This window comes from Micromys minutus, assembly GCF_963924665.1.
Source record: "Micromys minutus genome assembly, chromosome: 3".
In the NCBI taxonomy this organism is placed as follows: Eukaryota; Metazoa; Chordata; class Mammalia; order Rodentia; family Muridae; genus Micromys; species Micromys minutus.
In genome coordinates, this window is record NC_137972.1 from 3,355,124 (window position 1) to 3,366,838 (window position 11,715).

Consider the following 11,715-nt stretch of genomic DNA (forward strand, 5'->3'; position numbering starts at 1 on the left):
GGATTCCAGAGAGATGACTGACACGTATCTGCTCCTGGATGAGCAGCAGAGCCTTAAATAATTTTAAAAAGGCCCATAATCTCTTTATCAGCTTATAGCCATTATCTATGTGCTGTTTCGTCTGCTTACATCACACACTTTGACCACATTCACTGTGTCTCCCCTCCCCCTCTCCTTCCCCTCCCCCTTCCCAAGTTCCCTTCCCTTCTTCAGAATGTCTCATTTCTACTTTCATGTCACATGTCCATGCATGTGTGAGCACATCCACGCTCACATACACATACACACACAGAGATGCATGCAAACCCACACGTACAGAGACAGATGTACACAGCCCCGCACACACAGACATACATGCACACACAGATAGATCAACACATGGACAAAACTGTGATATTTATGTTTCTGAGTCTGACTTATTTCACTTAGGATAGTGATCTCCATTTGACCCCCCCCCCAAATTACATACTTTCATTCCTCTCTGTAGCTAAATAATATTATAATAAATCATAACAGTTTTATATATTGGCTCCTTTTTCTTCTCCCATGCGTCTGTTGACAAACACCTAAGCTGAGACCATGAAAACTATTCTGCTGATGCTGCAATAACATGGACATTCCTTTTAAAAATTTTTTCTTTCTTTTAAAATCAAAAAATAAAACTACCATAATATGTTCAGGGCTAGTGTAAAATACACAAAAATAGACAGAAAAACCTTGAGCCAAAGAGCAAACTCAAGGCAAAGTCTGATTATACCACTTAGGAGCAGAAACAACCATTAGGCAGTTTCTAGGTGGGGAGGCAGCAGGTTTTCTAGCGTGACCCATGTCTGGTGTCATTCTTGACCATCAAATGCAAAATCAGAATGAATCTGTGTTTTGAGTGCCCCACTCACAGCACCCAGCCTGCCTGAGATGCAGGAACTCTACTCTCTCCTGTAATGGGATAAACATGCACAGGAGCTGGTGACAACTTGGTGACACCACCGTTAGACCTCTGGTCTGAGTTCCTTCTCTCTCAGAGGCCTTGACCAAGGTCAAGAGATGTCTTCCCCTTAGGAGTCTGACTGTAAACACAGATTTGAATGTTTGTAAATGCGCCTCTTCATGAAGGTGTCACTTCAGGGTGCCTGGCCCCTGGGCGACCTGGTATTTAGATGTGTTATGTTTTTCTAAAAACATGTTTTGGATCCAAGACTCTACAAGGGCCATAATTTTCTTTTGAAAAGGTTTTTCCATTTGTTTTTTTTTTTCCATCTTTAAAAGCCCTGTTATAAAAGTAAATTATTTTCTCTTCAAATAAAAAACAAGACTTTTAGTGTAGTGATTAATAAATGAAATCTATATATACACAATACATACAACATATATGCACACATATATAAATACATATATACACATACATACACATGCATACATATACATTATATACTTGCATACACATACATACACATAGACACATACCTGCAAATACACATAAATACACATATATATCATATCCAGACACACATACATACAAATGAATATAAATATATCATATGTATATACACATATACATATACACACATGCATGTATATACATCATATACATATACAAACATATAAACACCCTCTTCTTGCCTATTAATCTTGTTAGTGGTACCATATTTCTCTATGTATGACAATTATCAGTTTAACTCGAATCATACATGGCAGGTACTGTGTTAGCCATACCATACAGGGTACATGCTCTTCTGAGATATTTTTGCACAATGCCCTTAATTAACGAGTAACACAAGACTCTTCCTGTGAAACACATTTGATCTCTTCCTCCTGTTCTTCTCTTTCCTATGTCAACCTCTGCCAGAGCGGCAGGACCCCGTAACCTCCATATCTGCGTCTGTAACCCAGAACTTTGCTTACCTCTTGGCCGTACCCTCCATATCTGCGTCTGCATCGCAGAACTTACCTCTTGGCCTTGATATCGTTGGTGCTCAGTGAATACCAACTGGCTCTAGTTAAGTTCTCCAGAAGCCACAGAACCACCTGAATGTGGCATCCAGAAGGAAAGAGAGAGGACCCTCTGCAATGCTACTTCCTTTTTGTGGGAAGCAGAGTATACACATCTCACTGGACCACCAGCAGACAGGTTGAGAAGGCTGGACAGTGGGATCTTCCACATTGACATCGTGGAATCTTTAAAATCCCCTACTCCTCTCTCAATGGATGCTTTATATCTCCTTAGTGTTCTTCCCATTCATATCCTTTGCCAACTGTTTACCTTGCAAAGGTAAAAGCTTTGTGTTGTTGTCCCTTCTCTCTGAGTCATTCCCCACTGGAGTGGCTCCCAAGACTAAGGAAACCTACAGGGTCTCAGGAAGTACCTGAAACAAGTTTCTCTACAAAAGTCACAGGGCGCCTCCTCAAAGCTACAGAACATTAAACAAGTGCTGAGTGTGGGTGCTCTGATGAAGCTCTTGTAGGCTGTATAAACTTATGAGGGACTCCCAGATATCCCAAACATCCCAACCCATGCTAGGAACATCTGCCTCTCAGCCATGCCTCTAGCCACACTCCTGTGACTCCAATAAACTCACTGCTTCGCCAAGCTAGACATGTGTGGATTCATTTCTTTGGTCTGTCATGGTGCATCTGGAGTGGACAGAAATTTGTTCATATGTCCCCTTGTGATTAATTTCATCTTTATGTGCATTTCTGGGCTTTCTGTTTTTGATTGGAGACAGCGTGCCATCCCATAGCTCTGGCAGACCTGGTTCTCAGCATATAGCTCAGACTGGCCTCAAATTCATGGCAATCCCCATACCTCGGCCTTTCTATAGCTCAGATTCCAGCTATCCTGACATGTCTTGAAACATTCAGACAGCCGTTGCAATGAGCCATGCTTTTTAAAGGTTCCAGATGGTGGGGTAGCAGCAGTTTCCTGGGTGTGGGGATGAGGGGGGGGGGCTGAGGAGCAGGGTTATATCTAAGCTCTGAAGCCACTTCTACAGAGAGAGAGGGAGAGAGAGAGAGAGAGAGGGAGAGAGAGAGAGAGAGAGAGAGAGAGAGAGAGAGAGAGAGCGCTGTTATTACTCAGATGCAAGCGCTGGTGAATAAGCTTGTTTCTATCTGTTGAGTGAAGAGACAGTCTTTCATGCCTGCTGGTTTCCAGGGTTAGTGGGAGAAAGTCAGGGGAGCTGTGGGAAGTGTGTTTTCCTCTTCTTTAAAAAACACGGTGAAGGATGGTATAAAGATGGCCTTTCTCAGGGACTCGCAGTGACACCCCCCCCCTCCGTATACTTTTATTCTTTTCAGACACCTGATGATTTTTTTCTAATCTTTTTAAATATGGCTTTTGAAAGAAAAAGTGTCATCTCAAGACCAAGTTCTCACACAAAGAAGATTTATTTGCCCCAGAGGGACAGAGGACAGGGAATAAGAGACAAAGACAGGAGAGAGAGGATGAGGGAGAAGAGAAGGGGACAAAGGAGAAGGGGGAGGGGTATTTGTCCTGGGGACAAAGGACTGCCTCTAGATAGGAGACAGACTTGGCCCATGGGAAAATGGCAGCTTATAAAGGTATAGGGAGAAACCCCATTTTAGGATGAGATGTTTGATTTTAAATCAGGCGTGTTATTAGGTGAGTCAAAGGGGACTTTTGATTGCTGGACTTCAATACTTTGATAGCTAGACCTTGGTAGTCAGCCTCAGGAGGAGGAAGTGGCCAAATAAGGGAACAGACCTTGGTGGCTTTAGGAATGTAGCCTAACTGTTTAGCAAGACAGAGGGAATGGGGGAGAAGGGCAAGGCCTGCTGGAACCCTGCTCACCATGCTGGAGCTCGTCAAATCCCTTCAGCTATCTACTTACAAGTAACAGAAACATACAGGGAAAAGAATAGAAATAAAAATGAATGGGACACTACAGAAAATCACCGCCAACCCTGAGCTGTTCTGTACTTTCTCATGTGCACAGTCTATGCCTCCGTGTTATTCTAACCCTTGATGTGCTTGCTGGGTACTGATCTCATGAAGTTACAAAACTCTGTTCTTTAGCTTTCTTCCGGTTTAGCAAACATAACTTGTAGGGTAAAATGTCCAAGCTCATGCTCAGGTTTTGAAAACCCACTGATCCCTGGGCTTGCCCCTAGCTTAGGACTTGTAAATCCACCAATCAGCTCCCTGTAAACCTCCACCTTAGAAAACTCCTCCCCCTAGAACCTTCTGTAAGCCTACCTCCCACTCAGCTCTCTGCCACTCCTCCTGTGTCTTTCCCGGAGAATCTCTTGTATGAGGTTTGTTGACTGCTGTGACTGTGGTATTCCTTGGCTCCTGGTTGCCAGGATACCTTTGCCTTAGGACCTGCAACGCTTGCTTTGGGGAAGCATTTCCTTTCAGAACTGATACACTGAAGTAACCACCTCAGCACTGGTAGGTTCTCAAGGCTTGAGCTATCCTAGGTTATTGAATGTTTTGGGAGCATTCACACAGATGCACCTTTTCAGCCACAGATGACCCTGCGTCAAGCTCCCCACGCAGTGGAAAGTACATTGTTTCGCCTTGCCTTTTCACACAGATCAGTGGCAAAAAGCTCCCCAGCAGAGGACCAGGTTGGACACACTACTGGCTCTGGCTACATAGTCTCCACACAGTGACATGGCTCTGATCACATGCTTCAGTGGGGCCCTTAGCAGTGTGTCAACAAATGGTGTCACATACTAAAATAAAACTTGATACCTAGTGAGATTTGAATTTTCTTATGATGTGTCATGAAATGTTACTCATTTTTAATCTTTTTTTAGCTCCTAAAAAATGTTAAAAATCTTTCTTAGCTCACACTCTGGACTTTCAAAAGTAGGCAATAGGCCCCGAGGCCAGTAGCTTGCTGGCCCCGGCTCCAGAGTACAAGGATAACTGACTCGAGGGCTGAGTCTCTGGGGCGTTGCAGTCAGTCTTCTGCTGGTGCATCGATGTTTGCCTCCAACCAGGCTTCCTAGTTGCTTATTTCTGGGTCTGGGCAGTTGTGTGGAATAGATGAACGGTTTTGATCACTGAACCACTTAATTTCTAAGGCACTGTGCAAGGGAATCACCCTTGAAACTCATCATATATGGCTAGTAACCATATTCTGTGTTCCCATGTGTGTGTGTGTGTGTGTGTGTGTGTGTGTGTGTGTGAGTGCCTGTGTGTGTGAGCCTGTGAGTAAGCCTGTGTGTGTGCCTCTGTTTGTACCTGGATATGTGTGCCTCTGTGTGTGCCTGTGTGTGTACCTGTGTGTACCTCTGTGTGTGTACCTCTGTGTGTGTACCTCTGTGTGTACCTGTGTGTGTGCCTGTGTGTGCCTGTGTGTGTGCCTGTGTGTGCCTGTGTGCATACCTGTGTGTGCCTGTGTGTGTACCTGTGTGTACCTCTGTGTGTGTACCTCTGTGTGTGTACCTCTGTGTGTGTACCTGTGTGTGTGCCTGTGTGTGTGCCTGTGTGTGCCTGTGTGCATACCTGTGTGTGTGCCTGTGTGTGTGCCTGTGTGTGTGCCTGTGTGTGCCTGTGTGTGTGCCTGTGTGTGCCTGTGTGTACCTGTGTGTGCACCTCTGTGTGTGTGCGCCTGTGTGTGTGTACATGATGTGGAAGTCTGAGGACACTTCAGGTGTGCTTCTGAGATACTTTTCACCTTTTGTACACCATGGTGTCTCTCACTGGTCTGGGTTTCCCATCTCCTCATCACAGGGATGACAAACTCTTCCACGTCCACTTTTTAAAAGTGGGCTCTGGGGATCTAACTCTGATCCTATGCCTGCCCAACAAGCATTTTACCCTCCTCATGATACCTGCTCAGCTCCCTATTCTGGAGGAGAGGCCATTCACTTCAGCATCCAGAGGACTGCTCCAGGATGACGTCACAGATTCCGAACATCTCCCAGGCAAGCACATCTCACCCTGCCTCTCACTGCGCCTGAGAACATCTGGCCAGCTGCCACCTTGAAACACAAAGGTGACCATTAATGTAACCCTCTCTTCATTGCTCTCTGTGGCCCAGGTTGATAATAAGACAAAGACCATTTCCTTTTGTGGATTGTGAAACTTCCCAGGAGAATACCTTTCCTCTGGTCTGAGGGTGACTCAGAGCCGGTACACCACTCCAAGTTCCTTGTGTCCTGCCTCTGGGCTGTCATGGTCACCGTGGTTATTTACAACCGCTCCTGCCCCTGTGCGAAGCTGACAATTAAACCCACTCTTCTTCCCCTTGATTATTAGATTGTAGTCTGGATAATTAAAAGCTTCAAGCCCCAGGACCAAACAAAAAAATCAATTTGGCCACACAGGACCTAACAGTGTCAATGAGAGCACACTCCATCCATGAAAACATCTGCTTCTCCGCTGGCAGCCCTCACACTCTGGACGAGGTGGGAGAACAGTCCATGCCCATGGCTGGAGCACTTGTCAGACCATCAAAGGCTGTTCTGGAATTTGAGACTCAAGGCTCATACCATCTGCCAGAAGTTTTTAAAAATAATTTCTTAACTTTATAGCACAACAATGAAGTGTCCCTACTTCTGACTCCAACCAGAAGTCCAGCGTTTTTTCAAAAAGCAAAAAAAAAAAAAACAAAACAAAAACAAAAACAAAAAACAAAAAAAAAAAAAAACAATGTGCCCAAGAGTTGTTTTGAGCCAGGCATGACGTCATAAACCATTACTCCTAGCACTGAGGAGACAGGCAGGAGACAGATCTCTGTGAGTTCAAGGCTATAGTCAGTGCTGCCCTCAAAGAACATATCTGTCTGTGTTTCTGTCTATCTATCTATCTATCTATCTATCTATCTATCTAACTGCTTTGTGAAAAAATATATGTGTATATATATTATACTATATATGTATATTTATTATACTATATATGTGCATATTATACTGTATATATGTGTGTGGGGCACGCGACAATATATTATATTATATATGTGTATGTATGTATGTATGTATATTTGTGTGTGTGTGTATGTGGTATTCTGAACAACTGTTCCATTTGCTCTGGTGTTTTTAAATAGGTGTGTGTATGTGCACAGGTACATGTGTACACATGAGTGTACTTGTGGAGATCAGAGGTTAGCAATACCTGTACTCAGTCATGTAATGCTTGAGTTAACACACAGGCACTCCCTCTGAGTCCAGAATTCTACTGTCTACCTGGCCAGGCCCTGGAGCTCAGACTAAGAGTCACAACACTCTCAGGACCAGAACGCCAGTCCCCACACTTGCAAAGTGTGCACTTTATCTGCTGAGCCTTCTCCCGAGTCCCCTCAATGAATGCTGACGTAGGAGGGCCACAAGGCACACAGGGAAGAGGTACACTTTCCCTGAGAATTCCTCAGTCCCAGGGAAAGTCGCTCCTGCTGGGAGTGATGATGGGTAGGGTGATCCGCAGAACTCCGTCTGGACAGAAAGGTCTGGGTGGGGGCTGCTGGCCTGTATCTTCACAGTGAAAGAACAAACAGGAAATGCGGACTCCGTGAGTGTGTGGCTGACTTTTATCATCAAGTGGAGATCTAAGACCTCAAAGAAAATGGTAAACTTTAAAACAGCATGGGGGAGGGGTGGTGGCCAGAGGAATACTGTGCCGCCTTGGCTGTCCTGAAAAATCACTATGTAGACCAGGCTAGCCTCAAACTTATAAAGATCTACTTGCTTCTGCCTTCTAAGTGCTAGTGTTAAGGTATGTAAAACAACACCCAGGTAGCTTTGGCTTTCTAAAAGATTTATTTTTAACATTTTATATTGTTTTTTTTCGGTACGGGTGTGTATGTGTATATCTCTATGTGTAAATGTGTATATAGGTAAGTGTGTATAGGCCTGTGTGTATGTAATGTGTATGTATATGTGTGTGTAGATATGTATGTGTAAGTGTGTATGTAGGTGTGGGTGTGTGCATGTGTGTATGTAGGTATGTGAGTGTGAGTGTGTGTCAGTGTTGATAGGGTGTGTGTATGTGTAGGTGAGGGAGAGGGTATGTGCTAGCGTGTGTCTGTATGTAGGTTAGGCATACGAGTGCAGGCACCTGCAGTCGAGGCCGTCAGAGCCTCCTGGATAAGCTCCGGCACTGCAGCAGCTGCTAGTGCAGACTCGACTGTTTAGGCTATAAAAACAAATTACGATCCCATGGGTGGGCAAACATGGCTTCCATATTATTTGCAAACAACATGACCAAAAGAAATGGTCACAGATCCCTGAAGGACAGCGACAAGGGGTGACAGAGAGGAGCAGCCAGCAATGCACTGCGCAGATCCATATAGGTACCTAGATGAGGGAACAAATGCTGAAGTGTCCACATGGTCCCTCCTTGATCAGAGAGCGTGGACCAGAGGCCCACAGTATACTAGGTGGATGCTGTTCTAAGCACTTGAATCAAACCAGTGGCCTGGGGGCTTAAGTTTAGTGGGGCTAACAGTAAGCAGTAAATATAATACACTAATGAATTATAATTATATTGAGGGAGGATATGTATCCAGAAAGGAGGGCTCAGAATGGCAGGGCAGGTCACAGACTGCAAGACTTAGCAAAGATTCCAAGTCATGAAGTAAGCACAGTGGCTGTCACCTCTGGGGATAGCTCCAGGCAGAGGAACTAAGACCATCCTCCAGGGACCAGGGATAGGTGTAGTCAGGAATAGCAGGGTGTTTACTCATGTGGCTGGGAGGCAGCAGGGAGGGAAGTGGATGAGGCTGGAGGTCAGGGTGGTAGAAAGTCCCAGGAGGCCTGTGCTGATCTTCCTGACACTTGAGTTGTCCTGTTAGGAAATCATCAAGGGCTATTGAACAAGAGGGAGGTAGAATCTCACTTCCCACCCAGGCTGCTGGGTGAGAAGCAGGCTGGAGACAGCAAAGGTCTTTGTAAGGTTCTTACCATAGCTCTAGGTTGAAATGACTCCAGTAGTGGGGGACAATGAAGGTACTTATTAAGGGGACAGGGGACTATGTCCTATAACACATAGGAATAAAGTGATCCAAGAGCTAACAGACTTCCAATAAAGGAAACACATACAAATGTGTGTGTGTGTGTGTGTGTGTGTGTGTGTGTGTGTGTATTGTGTAGGTGTATATGTGTGTAAATGTGTGTATGTCTATGTGTATGTATGTGTGAGTAAATGTATGTATGTGTGTGTGCATGTATTCATGTGTGTATGTGAATATGTGTGTATGTATATGTGTGTGCATATGTGTGTATATGCATATGTATGTGTATATATGTGTATGTGTATATGTGTGTATGTGAATATATGTGTGTGTACATGTGTGTATGTGTGTGTATGTATGTGTGTATGTGTTTTACAGTGGTAAATGGTGCTGCTTGCACTGTTTTTTTTTTCAAATCAATTGTCATTGTTTGGTAAGTGACAGGTCTGCTTGGACAGTTTCTCTAGGCTGGCAGTGAAGCTCTCCGTGACCTAACAGTGGTTTCATTTGTGTGTTTGCTGTAGTTACCGCCGGTGAGAGGTGTACGCTGACTTAACTAACAGAAGCTTATCTGACAGTAAAAGACCATTGTGGGTGGGGACAAGGGCAGAGGAGGAATATAAAGCAAATGCCCATGTTTTTTATTTTATAAACCAAAAGGCATTATTTTCCCAGTTTTTCTCTTTTTTTTTTAACAAGATTTGTTTTTATATTCCATTTATCTGTATGTGCTCCCATGCTCCTGGGGGTGGGGTGTGAAATGGACAGATGGACAGACAGACAGATGAGTGCAAACGCCTAAAAAGGCCAGAAGGAATCAAATACCCTGGAGCTGGTCAGTTACCCGAGGTTGTATGCTGCTTGACATGGGTACCAAGAACCAAACCCCATCCTCTGCGAGAACAGTGAGGGTTCCTAACCACTGAGCTATCTCTAGGACCCTACATTTTCTCTTGATCCAATATTGAGTATTACAAAGTGTCCAGGGTGTACCCTAAGGTGTTGGCTTTTTTTCTTTCAGAAGAAACTGTCCCCTCCCTGTCCTCTGCAGGCTGCGTCACACCCTGTAATAAGGACTCCCCCGTAAGGTGGGGCTGTTTCTGCTTCCAGCTGCCAGCCCTCCAGGTTCTGGAGAGATCCAGGTCTACCCTCAGGGGCAGACAGTGCCACGGGGACCAGGATTCCCTAATCTCTCAGATCTCCAGACCCTTTCAGGGGTGGCTTTTGGCTTTTCTACCTTTTCTTTTTTCTTTTCTGTTTGACTTCTTTTTTTTTTTTTTTTTTTTTGAGATAGTGTCTCACAGTATAGCCCAGGCTGGTCTTGAACTCCTAATAACTCTCCTGGCTCTGATGAGTCTCAAGAACAGACACAGAAGGGGTCTTCATCTTGAGACAAATCACCTGTGAACACCTTGGACGGTTGAGGACAGAAGCAGGGGGGACAATCGAGACAGAAGCACAGGCAGCTGGGTACCACCCCATGCTCTGTGATAGCTGCACTGTGGGATCCTGACCTGAGCCTCACACCCATCTGTCCAGAGCCCAGGACACCATTGCTCCTTCCCTGGGCTGCTTTGGGCTGGGTTCCTTGGCTGTTCTGTCCTGTTTAATCCAGTTCATTGATTTTACCATCACTGTTTCTAAGTCTAGGAACGCCCCTGCCGGAGTGTGTGAGCACAGAGTGAGGTTTGGGGTTCTCTTCTGCTCTCCCCCAAACCCAGGGCTCAGTCCCTGACAGACTTCTCAGCCCTGCCTGCCGAGGTCCATCTGTCATGCCCACAGTCCACACTTACTGCTTCCTAACACAAAACCTACCCAGCTTCTTCTGTTGCCTTGGATCTAAGAGTTACCAGTTACTTGTTGATTTGGACTTGAGACCATATTCAGAGAAAAAGTACAAAGTCACCCCCCCTCCTGCTTTTGGCTGTTTTGAGCTACATCAGAAAACTTGAGGTGGTACAAAAGAGACCCTTGGGCCTGGGGTCACACCCATTGACCCTGCAAACAGATGTTGGCGGCTCTTCCCACCTGTTTCCTTCCTTGCTCTTCGGATTTTTCATTTGCTTTTTTTTTTTTCCAGTTTTTCTGAATAATTCTTCTAGTTTACAGCCTGTTTCATAGTCTGAGTTTTCAGATATCTTTCATCTCTTAAGCTTATTCATTAAAAAAAAAAAATCCAGGCTGTGTTGGGATGTCACCTTTAGTGTGGGTGCCATTTTGAGAGGACTTGACCCCAGGTCATGACATCACAGCATTTTCTTCCACACGAAGAGTTTTAAATCTGGACAAACTATCTTCAAAGAGAAATGAACACATTGCCCATCTGCCCAGGAGACAGATGCTTACCTCAGGGAGAAGCTGGCTAGTGGTTAAGACACTGAAAAAAATTTATATAAAATATGATGTAAATGTAGGATTGACATTGAACTATACCTCCAGTGTGCTGAAGAAGAAATCTGGTTTGTTTTTATTTGTTTTGTTTTAAGTGAGGGTCTTGCTAAGGTGTTGTAGTTGATCTTGAACTGTAGCTGAGACAGGGTTTGAAGATGTCATTTTCTCTCTTCAGCCTCCCACACAGCTGGAACCGTAGTGTCTCCAGGGCCCCTTAAAGCACTGATTTTTGTCCAAAGTATTCAGGTGGCTATATTGTAACTGGGCCACTTAATACCAACCCCACTCATGTGTGTGTGTGTGTGTGTGTGTGTGTGTGTGTACATGCACACATGTGTGGAGTGTTCATGGTATATTCTGGTGTGTATGTTTGGGGCACGTCCATGCAGTGGCCAGAGGTCAGTGC